This window comes from Solea solea, chromosome 15, assembly GCF_958295425.1.
Source record: "Solea solea chromosome 15, fSolSol10.1, whole genome shotgun sequence".
NCBI lineage: Eukaryota > Metazoa > Chordata > Actinopteri > Pleuronectiformes > Soleidae > Solea > Solea solea.
This window is the reverse complement of record NC_081148.1, coordinates 25,694,232-25,710,816: the sequence shown is the minus strand read 5'-3', so window position 1 is coordinate 25,710,816 and position 16,585 is coordinate 25,694,232.

The window sequence follows — 16,585 nt, the reverse complement described above, 5'->3', positions numbered from 1 at the left end:
CTTAACCAGATGGTGACTTTGATTCCACGCTCCCTCCCTCATATTAATGAATGCTCCACTCTCATATTTGACTATAGTAAGTGAAACGTCCATCACGCCTAATGGAGGAAAAACACACGTGCTACACACCTCCCTCTCTCTCTCCCTCTCTCTCTCTCTCTCTCTCTCTCTCTCTCTCTCTCTCTCTCTCTCCCTCCTGCATTTTTCATGACCGTATCTGGAACACAGAGCCTCCTCCCTCCTCCCTCCTCCTCCTCCTCCTCCTCCTCACGCCTTTGCCGTCGCTGAATGTTTCCACACAGCGAGGTGAAGCAGAGAACAAGAGCAAACTTGTGTCCGCAGCTAATTTCCTGCCATAGGTTAGAACCATAACTCTGGACTCACACGTGTCACCTGGGGGCGATGTGGGGGCGCTGTGGGGGCGATGTGGCGATGGGGGTTCAATAGTCATGTGATTAAGCCGGCGCTCAATGTGAGTGCATGCAACGCCGCGATGTTAACCAACCTAATTATGAGCGGGTGATAAAAGCAGAGGAGTGGGTGGCCACGCATTTCATCTCGTGTGCGCTCTGTGTGTGTGTGTGTGTGTGCGCGTGCTCGTGCTCGTGACACACGCACACACACACACACACAGAGTTAGTGCAGAGCTCATTTCTCCAGCAGACTGGTTGTAAGATTAAAGGTGTGTAACATCCAGGTTTATTGGCCTTTAACAAACATGCTCGCGCCGCCATGTTGGCAGGAAAAGCTCCTGAAGACAAAAACAACACAACCTGTTTCTCTTTAAGGATTTAAACCACTAACATCTCTGTCCACTAAACAAGTGTCATTGTATTTTGTATTGATGTTGTAATTATTAGTGTCTTATTTTCTAGTATTTCTCTCCCTGTGTGTGTGTGTGTGTGTGTGTGTTGGTCACATTATTTCCCGTTTTCCACCTTTTTAAAGACGATTGTTGATGCGATGATGAAAAAAAGTTAATAATCACCTTCATTTTCCAGCAGAATTCACCACAGACAGTTTAAACACGATGACGCTGACATTCACGACCGTGGACAAGTAAACACGTGACTTCACTTGGGTCCAGAAACCGTTTGTGAGGAACATATGATCCCAGTGACGGCGCTGAACAACAACAACAACAACAACAGTTCATTCACTTTTCTTTTGCTGCGTGTGTTCACCTGAGGGAGGAAACCGAACCCCCTGCTCTAGGTGATTGTGTGGGATGTTTTTGGCGACTGGTGAAGGATTTGGACGCCTAAACTAAAGTCTCCTCCTATGAGGTAAATGTCTGGTGATGAACTTACGCTGCAAACTGCCACTGTCTTTGTTCACTAATATAGAAAATGCAAATGTTTGGAGGTGGAATAAAAACAAAAAAAGAGGGAGAGAAGCCAGAAGAAAACTTTCTTCATGGATACTCGAGACACAAAGTGAAAACAACAGCCCTCTGAAACCTGGACGGCCTCGAGGAACCGCGAACATGAACGGAGGGAGACAGAGAGAGCACAATGCCAATATGTCACACGCTAAATAGTTTTAAATTAGAGCTTGTATACGCCTGTTGGAGGCTCCATTCATCATACTCAACGTTGGTCTGTTTCTTGCAAACTTGGCAGTAAGAGCTTCCACATGCCAGTGTCGGCGCTGGGGAGAAACCGAATCGGGTTATCAGCAGAAGTTTACTTGTCTTTAATCAGCCTGTAGCTAATTAGCAGGCTTCCACACAGCGTGGCCATAAGTCATTAATCATACAGGGCGTCTGGGAGCTTTCAGCTTTGTCCCAGACCGCTGCCGCAGACACCAGCTCCCTTTTCCATGATGGAGCTCTTTCCCTCTCTCTTCTTCTTCTTCTTCTCCTCCCTCAGAGCGGGAATGGCGTCGGCCTTTAGGGTGTAAATGACAGGCCTCGTCGCACGTAGATACCCAAACAAAGGCCGTCTGTTGCACTTCTCGTTTCTCTGCATGTGTTTCTGAAACAGACGACTTCAGCGAGACTCAAAGGTCGCGACACGTGAGCGCCGCTCGCCGTCGCAGCTGAGCGCGACGGTGACGCCTCGGTCAGGTCTGGTGTCGTCACGTTTTTAAAAACCTCCACTCACACACGGAGCTTAAAAACCAGCAGAAAACAAACAGCCTAGAAGTTCATAAGACCATCTGAGGTCATTACTGTTTGGTCCAAAAGAGGGCGCTGTGAGCAAAGCTTGATCCATTCTGAATGATATAGAAATATAGGTATACAGTTATTCATATATATATATATATATATACACATATATACAGTATATGTATGTATATATATATATATATACATACATATATACATAAATAAATATATATGTAGATATATATATTAGAGAGACATTTATAGATCTAGAGATATATAGATATTTATAGATATAATGTACATATATATGTAGAGAGAGAGAGAGAGAGATGTAGGTATATATCTATATCTATCTATTTATATACATATATGAAGACAGCGATATAGAGAAACATAGATACAGTTATAGAGATATAAATATATAAGTGTAAAGATATAGAGATGTAGCTATATAGTGATGATAGACACACACACACACACACAGATTAAATGTCATGTCTGTGCTTGTTGGCAGAAACTGTCAATCAAGAAATCAACTCAACTCTGTGGGACAACCTCAGTGTTGTCATGGCAACCTCTCCCCCACACACACACACACACACACACACACACACAGACACACACACAGTTTGCTTGACCAACATCAGGTTCAATCAGGAAAAGTTGCCACAGAGAGAAAAGTGTGGCAGTATTTTTTTCCCCGCAGTGAAAGTGGCAGTGAGAAATAAAATTGTCATTTAGCCGGAGCGGGCGATACATCATTGTGTCGGCGCTGCAACAGCCTCGCTCTCCAGTGACTAAATGGACCAGGGCTGGTTTTTAAATTACAACACAGAGGTGCCGAGGTCTCCGCACGGATCCATCCACGCCGCTCTGACGGCAACATTCTTTAATCTGCCGTCCGCTCGGCCACAGGCGGAGACAGATGACTCTGTTGAGAGGTTTCAATGATTACATCTAACTGGACACACAATAACAGGACAACAACAGACAGCGGTGTGTGTGAGGGACGCAGCAGGAGCAGAGGACAGGGAACGTCTTCTTCTCACTGTCTGTCAGGACACACTCACGTGAAGTCCAACAAGAACCTCAGAGTTCAGCTACTGAACTGTGGTGATGTCACACGCATCCCATCATGCAACACTCCAAAACCAAAACACGGCCATTTTGGCAGGAAGACGTGTCATTTTAAATCCATAGACATTCAAACCAGGAAACAGAGGCAAAACAAATGTTTTAGAGTAAAATTCAATTATTTTATCTACTCTAAGTTTTAAAAACCAAAATCATTAAAGCGCTTCATAGAGGAGAGAGTTTGGTCTGACGTTTACATCGAGGGACAGAAATAGGTTTTATTCTGTTCAAATTTCAAATTTAACATCTGCAGCGTTTTCTCTTCATGAAAGTTTTAGTTTTAGTTTCTTCATTTTAAATTGTTAAAATACACTATTTTAACAACAGACTTTGAAAGTTATTCTGGAAAAATGTACTTACAGGACATTTTCTGTCCAGACGAACATATTGAGGCACCGGGCAGCCCAGGAAAGGCATTGGGCTTGTAAACGGAGGGTTGCTAGTTCAAAGCCTCCCAATCTCCGTTGCTTATAAAGGTTTATTCTTGAAATACAAGGATTTATCATTATTATTATTATTATTATTGTTATTATTATTATTATTATTATTATTATTATTATGATTATGGTTATTATTATTATTGTTGTTGTTATTATTCCATCAAATGAATGGTGTCTGAGGCCTTTCTCGTGTTCAAAAATCAACCATTTTCCAAATTGACCCTAAACAGCAGGTTCATGTACATGCGTGGACACTGGTGCACATGTAGACGGTCGGGATGAAGAAAAAATGACATTATTAACCAACAGGAAGGCCGCCATCTTGGATTGAACATTTCAACGTTTGGCAACACAGTGGATATAACGTAGGTTTCCAGAGGAATAAAAGCAAGTGAAGACACAGAGCTGCTGTATGTGGACACTGAGCAAAAGAAAACTGTGGACGTGATTCTCCCGCTGCAACACGAGCAGAAACCAGCGGCGACAGGTTTGAGATTTCACCCTCAATCTTCGACTCTTTGAGCACAAGACGGCGGAGACAGATGGTGCGTCATGTAAAAGCAAAAGACTGGCATCAAATGAAAGATTGTTTCAAGTCAGAAGTGCCAAAGCTTTACGCCCATCATTTATCTTGTTACCAATAGATCAAATCCACTTCATGGCAGAGTCATAAAAATGTATGAGGATGTAAATGTGTGAGTGACCCATTCATCTTGTTTAAAGTGGCAAATGTAACATGCTTCTCATCCACGGTGATAAACTCATACTTCACTCTCATTGTTGATGCTGAGACGTCCTGACTTTCATTACAGCAGCAGCTAGAGCGGCACGCGGGGGCGCTGCGGTGTAAATCACTCACTCTGTCCCGGGTTTCTGCTCGGGACACAAACACAACATGGACGATTAACACGTTCTGAGTGGCCGCCATTTTCTTCTCTTCACTTTATGGGAGACATGGCTTGGTGTGTCCAATACTGGTGCCGATATCACAGCCCTTTAGAGACTATTGATACCAATACTGATACCACTTCAATATCAACAGATACTGGTCCTGATATCAATACCTTCAGTATCTACCGATACCACATTCTTCAACACCGATCGATTCCTCAGCCGTGAAGACCTAACGATACAGATTCTGATCACGTCTGGAAATAATGCAGGAGATGAAGCTGATAACAACCCTCCCACGATGTTGAAATGTCTTCTCTTATCGTCTCTTTGTCCTTTAAAGGTTCAGGAGAATCTTTTGTTTGGAAACAGTATCGGCTTAATCTCTCTCTTTCTATATCTGTGTGTGTGTGTGTGTGTCTATCATCACTATATAGCTACATCTCTATATCTTTACACTTATATATTTATATCTCTATAACTGTATCTATGTTTCTCTATATCGCTGTCTTCATATATGTATATAAATAGATAGATATAGATATATAGGAGAATCTTTGGTTTGGAAACAGTATCGGCTGACGGCGCTCGACTGGACGTTTAAAAACCATGTCACGCTTTAGAAGAAGAAAAAAAAACACAAAACTACTACGTGACTTTTTTTCATTTGACGCCATTTCCTGAAAAATAACATCAATCATTCTGACTTCCTGTCGAGAGGTAAAAAATGTGTGTGTGAATGTTTGTCTTTGAGAAGTTGAAGAGTTTCAGAAAACACACAAAAAAAGTGAGTCTTTCTGCTGGACACGGTGTCGAGTGGTGAGTGAATCAACAGGCAGGTTTTCCCCTCGCACACGCACACACGTGCACACACGCACACACACACACGCACGCACACACACGCACACACACACACGCACGCACACACACGCACACACACACGCTCGTGGACAGAAACAAACACACATTAGTGGACGAGGTCGTGGACACTGAGGCGGTTTGTGTGTCCTGACACTCGCAGGGCGTGATGAAGTAATGATTAATATGGGGGATGTTTGGAAATGTAAATCTGCTCGGCAGCACAAATAAACTGTGAGGTGTGTGTGTGTGTGTGTGTGTGTGTGTGTGTGGATGATTAAAGGGGCATTTCACAGTTGATTGAGCGTGCAAAAAGTCATCCATTTCCCACTAAACTCTGTAAACAGCGCCGACGCCGACGCCCCCGTCCACTTTTTCTGCGAAGTATATGATGGTCGTTGTGGTTTTACACACACACAGAGACACACACACACAGAGACACACACACACACACACACACACACACACACACACAGACACACACACACACACACACACACACTGACAGACACACACACACGGGCCATTGAGGACGAGCGAGTGGTGGAGTTTATATAACCGCTGGGATTTTGTGATTAGGTCATTTATATGGAGGACAGGTTTATCACGGCTAACTCGCCGTCATGTCCCGTAACAATTATTCCTGAGATCCGGCTGTAAAAGCAGACGGTAAATGATTTCCTCTTCTTCTGCTGTCATCAGAGAACCATAACCTCACATCTGATTTTCAATAAATCTTCTTCTTTTTTTCCTTCTTCCTGGTGAAATGGAAGTCAGTTACACCGACGAGAGCGAGACTTTCACGATTGATCCGAGTCAAGAAGAGTGACGCGTTTAAAGACCGCCCTCTGTGACTTTAGTGAATTAAGAAATAAAACAACTTACATTTACAGTGTGAGACACATGTTTGACAAAATGGAGGATCGTCTCTCCAACTTTGTTTGGACAAGAAACGCAAGGGAAAGATATAATTGTTGTTTTTCCTAGTACAGTACACATGTTTATTAGTTTATAAGTTTGTGTTAACTTTGTGTTCATCTTTACTTAATTCTGTCATTACACAAGTTTTCTAAGAAGAAACTGAAGTTTTAGTTGTTTTGGGAAACCACTCAAAACTCAAACGTATTCTTTTTCCTGTTGTAAAAGTGAAACAGTGAGATAATGTTCTTGAACTTGAGTGATTTTTGTTAAGTGGTTATAATCCACTTTGTCTAAGGGGTTCTTCTCCGTCCACACACTCAACGATAGAGAGTTTGTTAGAATGTGATTTAAGTTCTCATCATAGGAGTTTCCCCGGCTGTGGAGTCTGTCTGTCTGTCTGTCTGTCTCTGTGTGTGTGTCTGTGTGTGTGTGTGTGTGTGTGTGTGTGTGTGTGTGTGTGTGTGTGTGTGTGTGTGTGTGTGTGTGACATGGAAACGCTGGAGAACGCCTGCCTCAGCCGGGCCGAGCGCTGCAGGGAGTCAGCCGGTATTTTCCAGTTGAGAGGTGAGCGCGGCCCAGCGTGGTCTCGACAGGTTGAGTGGCCGCATGCTTTCACTCCAGAGACACAGAACAATATCCTCTTGTTCGCCGGGTGAAGAGAAAAGTTATCGCTGTGACGACTGTGAACAAAACAGACGACGGCGCAGTCGACCGTGTGCGGCGCAAAACGCTCTCTCTTCTCTTTCCCTGAAGTCTCAACAGCTGCTCATTTGACTCACGGTGACGTCGTGATGTGGAGACGACGATGGGTCGAGGACGGCGGCTACGCCGAGCGTCATGCTAACGTCTTTCACAGACCGGCACAGACGCGGCGTCATGTCCGTCATTTAAAAGATCCCAAATCGATTATTTAAATCCTTACATTGATCATTTATTAAACGCCATTTCCTGAATTCTGTCCATTATGAGCTATTGAGCTATTAGCTCAGGTGCACTAGCAAGCTGTTAGCTTAGCTGTACTCTTTTGATTCTTCCGTATCATAATTGTCCGCTAAGGAGGACAGTTTAGTTTGTTTGTTTATGGTTTTATTTTAGCTTCGCCCAAGCTAACGGCTAACGGCTCACGATCATGTGAGACAATCAAGGACACAGACAAACTGAACTGTCCTGGGCCAACAGTTATGACACCTAAGCATCTAAACAGCACAGCTAAGCTAATCAGGGCCCGAGCCACGAATGTCAGGGGCCCAAACGGCTCGTGGCACAAATTTGTGCGAGGAGCCTTTTGTTGTCCTTCAGATTATTATTCTATCTGTGACTTTGTGGTAATTTGTGAGCGGATTAACGAGCATAAAAACCCTTGAATCTTGGTATGGAGGACAGGTCTGGAGAAAATAAGAAAACAGAGGCAAAATTGAGTTCCACCAAATTTCCCGAAACTTGGTGGGAAGATGTTAAAGACCAAGACGAACAAAAGAGTCGACTGGCGTCAGGAAGTTGGCCATTTTGAATTTTGGCGTCCATTTAGGCGATTTGCACCCTACGTAAATGAGCAAACCCGTCCGAGCGCGTTTGTCGTACACACATAAAAAAACATTATATTTTTGCATCTTGCACCTGGAAAGATTACAAAAAACTAAAAACTAATAAAAATTAAAAGAGTAAATCCACTCTAAAAACTAATAAAACAAACACATTTTTAAAAACAAAAAGTCAAAACTAAATAAAAACTAAAACTAATGAAAAATCCAAAACTATTACAACCTTGCCCTGAACATAGGACCAGGTTTTGGTCTCCATGAGGATGACTGGTCCTCACAAGGTCAGCGTTTATGTTTATTCACTGACTTTATTTCCTACTTTCTCGTCTTCTTTGACTCTATTATTTAGTCGAATCCCAAATGAACATCTTCGAGTCGTTGCACACGTCACTCAGTCACAGCTCTCACTCCTCTGTGTCATTTAATGGTTCATCCATCTCATCTGTTTGGCTTAATGTGCTTGTTGAAAACTATCTGAACTCTGAGGCTCAGCCTCACAGATTTAATGTCCATGCGTGTGTTTGTGTGTATGTGTGTGTGTGAGCTTTTAGCAGTTCTGTTAGCCGTGAGTGTCACTCGCAGTGAAACCTTGGCTCTCGGCCACAGAGAGTCCATCGTTTGAGTATTACGGCGGTTAGCGGTGCTTCCTACGTCTATATTTATGTACTCCGACTGTATCCCCTTTCATTGAAACCCTAACCAGCGGGCGATTTGTCTCCATAAGAGAGTGCCATTTACAAGCAGCCACGCTGGGGTGGGACCCCGACCAGTCGACTTGTTAATAACACACATCCACTTCTCACCAGATGCTGTCCAGAACAAACTAGCACGCACTGAGAGAGACGTCCAAGTCAATTTTCCACTAATTCTCCTCCACGCTGTTAACACTCGAGTTTTTTCTCTAAATTCCACTTGTTTTTGTTGCCTGAGATTTGCTGTGTAAAAAAATATCACATATTTCAGGTTTGGTTGATACTGACACACATTTATTTTACAAAATACATGCCAGTTTAAATCTAGAATGTCTTCAGAATATGTTATCTGCTATTTTGTTTTACATTAAACAGCCTTTTCCAAAAGGAAACTGACATTTGTGTCACTCACAAATTCTTCCACACCAAACCCCATAGAGAAAATCAGCGATTTAACATCGCAGCACACAGGAGTTGTTGATCCACTGCTGCCTCCATCATCGGGTTCAAATGTGTTATTCTGTAACTTTGGGGTTTGAAATCCTAAATTTAGATCAACCCCAGTGACACACACTGACCACACGAGGCAGCAGTAGACCAGCTGGTCCTGTGTCCCCGTGAGCAAAAAACACTCATTTTCTCTATGGACTTTGGTGTGTGGAGAGTGAGCAGTTCTCATAACGTGTTTTAACATCAGTTTTCTAACAGTGAGACACATGAGTGAATATTTTCTAAATCACTTTTTCAACCACTCTCCTGCACCAAAGCCCATTGAAAACATGGCAATTTTAGCTCACGGGGACACATGAGTTACTGCTCAAAACCTGCCTCATTTTGGCAGGTTTTCATAACTAAGCAAAGTCTGAATGAAGTATTTTAAACACTGAAGTCACAAAATAACACGTTTGAACTTAGTGATGGAGGCAACAGTGGATCAACAACTCCTGTGTGCTGTGATGTTAAAATCACTGATTTTTCTATTTATTTTATATTTATTATTTTTCTGAGGATAAATTAAGAAAAATATAATTTCCCGACTGTGAGACTTAAGGTGACAGAGCTTAGCAATAATCAGACACTGTAAGTATATACTGAAGACAGTTCTGTGGTGCAATAGTTTGAAAGCTGCTAAATGTAAACTATCAGTGTTTAGGGCTTTGTGACGGGATGGAGAAGCAGAAGCACACACGCACACACGCACGCACGCACACAAACGCACACACACACGCACACACACACACACACACACACACACACACACACACACACACACACACACCAGAGGAGTCAGTCAGTCAAAAAAAATAAAACAAACAGATGAAATCTAGTGAAAATTTGAGGATAGAAAAAGTGTCACGAGGAGAGCTCTCAGCACAAAGACAAGTCTCTTGAAAGCGTTGGGTAAATAAGAGGAATCAGGCGTCGAACATCCAGGTAATAACTGATGCTATGACTTGGCATTTGCTCTGACACACATTTGAGACAGGAACATTAAAAGATATCCACCATTTGACAGGTATCACAGCTCCCCCAGGCGAGAAGGATTCTCATTCTGATGAGTGTGTCAGTCACCGTGACGCCTGTCGACGAGCCAGATCTCAAGCACTGATGTTCAGGAATAACTCACACCTCAAAAATTACACATGGAATATTTGAATAGCTGTGTTGAAAAAAAGAAAAGAAGAGAAAAGAAGACTGATTATGGCTGAAAGTACAAAATGTTTAGTTTTCCGGGTGTTGAGTCTTTGGCTTCACTCACACAACCATCACTGCCACAAAATGCTTCCAGTCAGGATTGTGTTCATCATGTGGTTCAGACTGAACACAGTTTTCTATTTACAGTGCACTTCAGAGTTTTTCTAGTCCTTTGTAACAACGACAACGACAACAACAACAACAACAACAACAACGACGACAACAACGACGACGACGACGACGACAACAACGTGTAAAAACCTTTGAAACAAATTGAAAACCAAAAAAAATTAATCGATTTCAGGGCACGGACACCAGGAAAACTCATTTTAGCACATGATTTAAAGAATCAACTAATAAATGATACGCTACCTTAAGTGTACGGTGTTGTAAGAACAATCTTAGACAACGTTCCCTGACAGGAAACGCACACTTTCTCCCACACCAAATTTCATAAAGAAAATCAGCGATTTTAGCGCGCGGGAACACAGGAGCTACTGGTCTACTGCTGCCTCGTGTGGTCAGTTTCTGTCACTGCGGCACATCTGAAACAAAGGACTTTAAATGCCGAAATCACAAAAGGACCCATTTGAACTCAGTGACGGAGGCAGCAGTGGATAAACAACAAATGTGTGCTGTGATGTTAAAAGTTTCCAGAGTTTGTTTAACAGTGAAATAAACACCAAGCATATTCTTAAAAATACTTTACACTTTAAATGGTGAAGATTTTGTTTGTTAAGCTTAACATTTTTTTTCCAGGTTTTTCCCAGCAGCCATTTTGTGTGCCCGCCTGGATCCTGCATCCAGGGCACTCAGCTGTATATTAGATATTTAAAATGTGGCAGAACCTCATAAAAATTACACTTCAAAACACATGAAATATCCCTTTAACAGTTTGAACGTGACTGTACACATTTGCTAAAAGAATTCTTCATAAATCACCTTCACTAAATTGACTGAAGTTGACGGGGCAGAGGAGAAACAGCGATGGACAATATCGAGTTTTAAATGCCGCGGTCAGCACCACGTGTTTCTATCTTTCTTCTTTTTTTACGACAGCGTTTGTCAGGTTCAGTATACGTATGACACTTACGCTCATTAAATACACCCTCACCGCTAAATAATTTACAGGCTGTGTCTCTGTGTGTGTGCCTTTAATGGGCGTTGTATAGACCTGCTCGCCTTTTAAAACCCGTCCACATGCAGGCACGCAGCCATGTGCTCGGAAACGGATGTGAAAAGCTCTCAACTCTGATTAATAAACTGCAGAGTTTATTTCATGAAAACACTGAATAAATCAGCAGAAGCACAAAGGTGCAGCAAGGGTCGGCGTCTGTCCAGCTCATGTGACTGATCTGATGCACTGTAGTCAGATTATTCGAAATAAAATACACCTGTTTCAATTTTCACATTCCATTTACTCTCCGCTTTCACAAAGGAAAATTTGTAAAACATTTTTTTTTACAAATTTTCAATTTTTTTTTTTTGTATTATTTTTATATTTATAAAAATAAGTTTATAATGGATGTCAATGGTTAAATTTTTGTACTTAAGGTAGTTAATGCAACTTTTTTCTTCAAGTGTTTGATGGAAGTGTCACAAGAACAGGTCAAATTTTAAATTATCACAAAAAATACCAGCCTTTGGCAAAATATAGATTCAAGTCATGCAAACTTCACCTGCATTCAAGTACAAAAATGTCCCCCCTCAAAAACTGCTTCAAAACATTTACTTCCTGTATGTTTAACTAGTCATTGTTTTAATACTTGTTTCACTTTCAATGGGTTAATTTTTTCAGGGAACATCAAATCAGAAAATTCAAAATAATAATTGTAATTGAGCCGTTTGCTTGGATTAACACATACATTAAATCTAAAACAAACAGAAGAAAATGGGTCAAAATTATGTTAAATAAAAAAACAACAAAAGATATATTGTTTTTTTTTACACAGTGTATATCAGAAATCACAGGAGCAGAAGTTTAAATTTAAATATAAACTTCTAACATATGCATTTACACAGATAAAATGATCAAAAACATGAAAGATAAAAAGGCACAAAAGCACAAAACGAGAGTAAAAATATAGCAGTTTTCTGTGAACAGGTCTGGTTTAGTTTGAACTCCCTCCACAGATGACTAATGTATCAAAGTGCAAACAAAGGCGAGTATTGTAGCAGGATTATTACTCATCACGGCGGCGATTAAACTTCCAATAAATGGATGTCACCAATCAAAAGGCATTGTTCTGTGAAATATTATTCTCTGTTAATGTTTAACGTCTCTGGCACTCGAGTGCATTTGGAGCATATTCTCGTGGAAGAACAGATTCAAAAGGCAAACAATGAACCACGTTCTGAGTTTTCACGTTACAGCAGCTCATGGATGCACACTGGTTACATTGGCCACTTTATTAGGAACACATGACTACTCTCCCACAGAGAAAATCAGTGACTAAAACTCGCAGAGCTGCTGTGGTGAAGTCACAAAATAACACATTTGAACTTCCTGATGGAAGTAACAACACAAGTAAACAGAAATAAGCAACTACTTACAGTGAAGGTGAAAAAAGACAAAAAGGCGCTTGACAAACGTCAGAAAATGGCAACAAACACTTCCTGCAGGTGATTTGTTTGGAGACAAAAGGGACAAAATGGCAGCCGGCCTGGTCCAAGCCTATATTTATAGAGTGGGGGTGCAGTGGGCGGTCCTAGCACCTGTGTACCTGTGTGAAGGAAACAGGGTATTGGGTATATTTAGCGACTAGCTTGTCCAGACAGCGGGACAAACAAACTTAATTCTTAAATAATTATTCTTAAATACTTAAATATCATCTATCAAAACTCATCTAAAAAAGTAGCTAAAACGACAACCCCCCATCGTCTGACGATAACATGGTCCGTTCCACTTCCTGTGGGCCGTCCATATAAGGGCTCCTCCCACAGGTGATCTGGTCCTTTGCCAAACTCTGGAAAATGGAGGGAACAAACAAACAGGTGAGTGTTAGCGACTGAAAAGGGCTGCGGTTTGTGTGTTTGGTTGGTTTTTGTTTGTCGTTGATGTTATTATTATTATGAGTGCTATGAGTTTACTTGGACCCGTTGTCCTCATGGAGACCAAAACGTGGTCCTAAAGAGGCCAAACCTCTTCTCTGAGGAGCTGGTTAAATTCAGGCTTAAGATTTGAGTTGAGGTTTAGGTTAAGGTTTGGAGTCTGAGTCCAAATGAGTGCAGAGAGGTTCTAAGAATAGTTGCTCAGACCTGAGTGTGTGTGTGTTTGTTTTGTTCACCTGCACTGGGACTACAGATGGAGCTAAATCCGGTAGCAGGCGTCTTTTTCTCTCTCTCGCTGAGATTTATGTAATGTTTTGTTCCTGATATAAATAAACCTAAAAAATCCAAGTTAAACTAAACTGCTGAACGACGGGGTTTTTCTGAGCAGTGGATCAGAACACGGCTGAACTGAGAAACACACCGATGAACGGCTGAATCAGCACCGTTTAAGCATGGTTAAGGTTTAGTGACATCTAATGGCTGGATTGTGTATATATGCATGAAATGGGCAAAGTGAAGCCAAGGAAATGAGGTGGAAGTAGCAGTTAGCCACCAGAGGGCGACTCTGCTGGCTGTAGAAAGTGCGTGATTTTAATTTCTAACATGAGAAAAATGGTCTCGGTCACGATTTTCAGCTCTTCTTCAGTAGAACACGTTGTCAATTTTGAAAAATGACGTTCGTATTTAGAGGAACACTGCATTTAAGTTATTATATTATTTAATGTGAAACTAAAAAGAATGAAGTTTACTGAACAGTGAAATATTAAGAAAGTGGCACAAAATGGCTGCCTCTGTAAAACAAGCAACCGTTGCCTAAGGCTTAATTTAAGTCAATAAAGACGATGGTAAACTTAAACCAACATATTTACTGTATGTGTTGTATATTCAATTTTTATCTTCAACTTCAAACCTCTGAGTTAAACTGCAACTGAGGGGGCACAAAATGGCCGCCTCTTTAAAGAAGGCCCTTGCCCAAAGTGCAGTATATAGTAGAATATAATACTAAATATGATTTATATTATAAATGTGATTTGTCATGTACAGTGAGCGAGATTTTTTAGAATACTAACAACTTATATTTTAAATATGAGCCTGTTTAGTGGTTTTTATTACAGTTGTTCATATGTTATTTCATTTTCTATCTCAATTTGAATGATAAATATGTTTTTTCATTGTCATAACAAACACTTTTACATTGAAATTCTGTGAAATATCTTGAATATCTTGATATTGCATTATCGTGACGGAATATTGTTGGAATACGATTTTAAGCAAATTTCCTACATGATTGAACTTCTTTTCACACATTTGAGTTTGAGACCCCTGATCTAAAGGGTTATAAGGCCAGAAAGAGTACATACTTATACATATTTATGTGTAGCATTTACAATTTATGCCATTAAAACTCTCTACATGTTTCACACTGAACCTTTAAAAGTTACGCACATCACTTTTAACTAAATTGTGTGCATCCAAATTCAACTGATGAGTGGATTTTCAGATATACGATCTAAGTTTGTTTTATAAGTGTCACATATCAAAATATCAAAATAAAGTGTGTGAAACTGCAATCATTGAAGATTAAAAGTGACATTTGAACAAAAAGAAACCTTTTGGTCAGCACCTTTAATATCTCCACTCTCCACCTTTTTACTGAGGACAACAGGAGAACAAATGGATTGTGGGTAATTTTTAAGGTTCCATTTCACAGTTAACACTAAAATGCATTAAAGCAATAAAAGTGATGTGAGCCACCATATTTCCTGCGGCTGTGTCGCGGCCGCGTCTGCCCCAATTTGTCTCCCAGTCAGGCCCATTAGTCTCCTGCACTCCCCTCTTAATACGGACGCCCGGCTCAGATCAATGTGTGATACATCGCAGCATCATCACTTACTGCATGTGGATGAGCTGAGATCCTATTATTTCCTTGGAGAAGTCTCTATTGGAAGCTGTGTGTGTGTGTGTGTGTGTGTGTGTGTGTGTGTGTGTGTGTGTGTGTGTGTGTGTGTGCACGACAGCAGCTGCTGGAGAAGTCGTTTGGTTTTTTGGAGGTTTGTTGTTTGTTGGAGGGGAGGGAATTGTTTTGGCTTCGCTGACATGAATGAATGAATTGCAGGCGTAATGTTGAGGCTGGTAATAGCTGAATAGTTTATATCAATGTGATAAATATAGCTCTCATAAATCACACGAATGTTATATACCAGGAAACTCTGGAGAATATCACAGTGCAGCGTATTTTTTTTTAACCCTCATATACAGAAAGTTCTGGGTCTGAAGTGGGTCCTTAAATTAGATAAAAGACGTATAAACTGCGACCATTAAACTGAGCTAACACTGTATGATTCGTTCTTTAATGCCAATTCACTCTGTAAGAGTAAATTATCTGCGATGTAAAGACAAATATGTTAAATTTTTACATGCATGCATTCACAAATGAGTCATATAAATTTTAAAAGTTTACTTTTGTCACCTTAAGTACAAAGATGTCCCCGCACAAAAAACTGATATAAATCCTTGTATTTACTTAATATATGATTTACTAATCATTAAGATTTGAAACTGTACAGGTTTTGAATGTCGTTCTTTAATTCCAATTCACTCTGTACGAGTAAATCATCAGCAATATAAAGAAAAATATGTTAAATTATTAACAATGAGCAACGGCACAAACAGATGTGAAGTGTGCTGTTTTTATTTTAATAAATCATGTCTTAGAATTTCTTCTTTTGTGCTACAAAAAAAATAATACAATCCAACTTTATTTGTAAAGCACTTTAAACAACTACAGTGTTTTACAGAGTAATAGAGCTGGAAAATTAAATTTTTATGCAACAAACAAGCACCTATTTGAATTACATTATATAATCTACTTAAACATATAATACTTTTCTGCATTAAAATACCTGAAAATAGCAAAAACTTAAGTTGGTCAGAAAGTCAAACTAAACTTAAACTAAAAAGACACTCCACTAAGTTATTGTTAAATTTATTTTTATTGTTTTTCTTTCTTTTATTTCGTCACAACCTGTCTTGGCACATGTTTGAGTCTGGTTCTGTCACAGATTTCTTCTGTTAAAAGGGAGTTTGTTTGTTTTTTAACATTAATTTCAGTGAATTGTGAGTTGGATTAAGTATTCAAGTTACACGTTTATGAGATCTAAATATAAAAACGTTTTCTTTTTACAGTGTACACACTGTACTTTAATTTAATAATTAATAATTGTCAACGTCACATAACTTTTTAACCTAAGT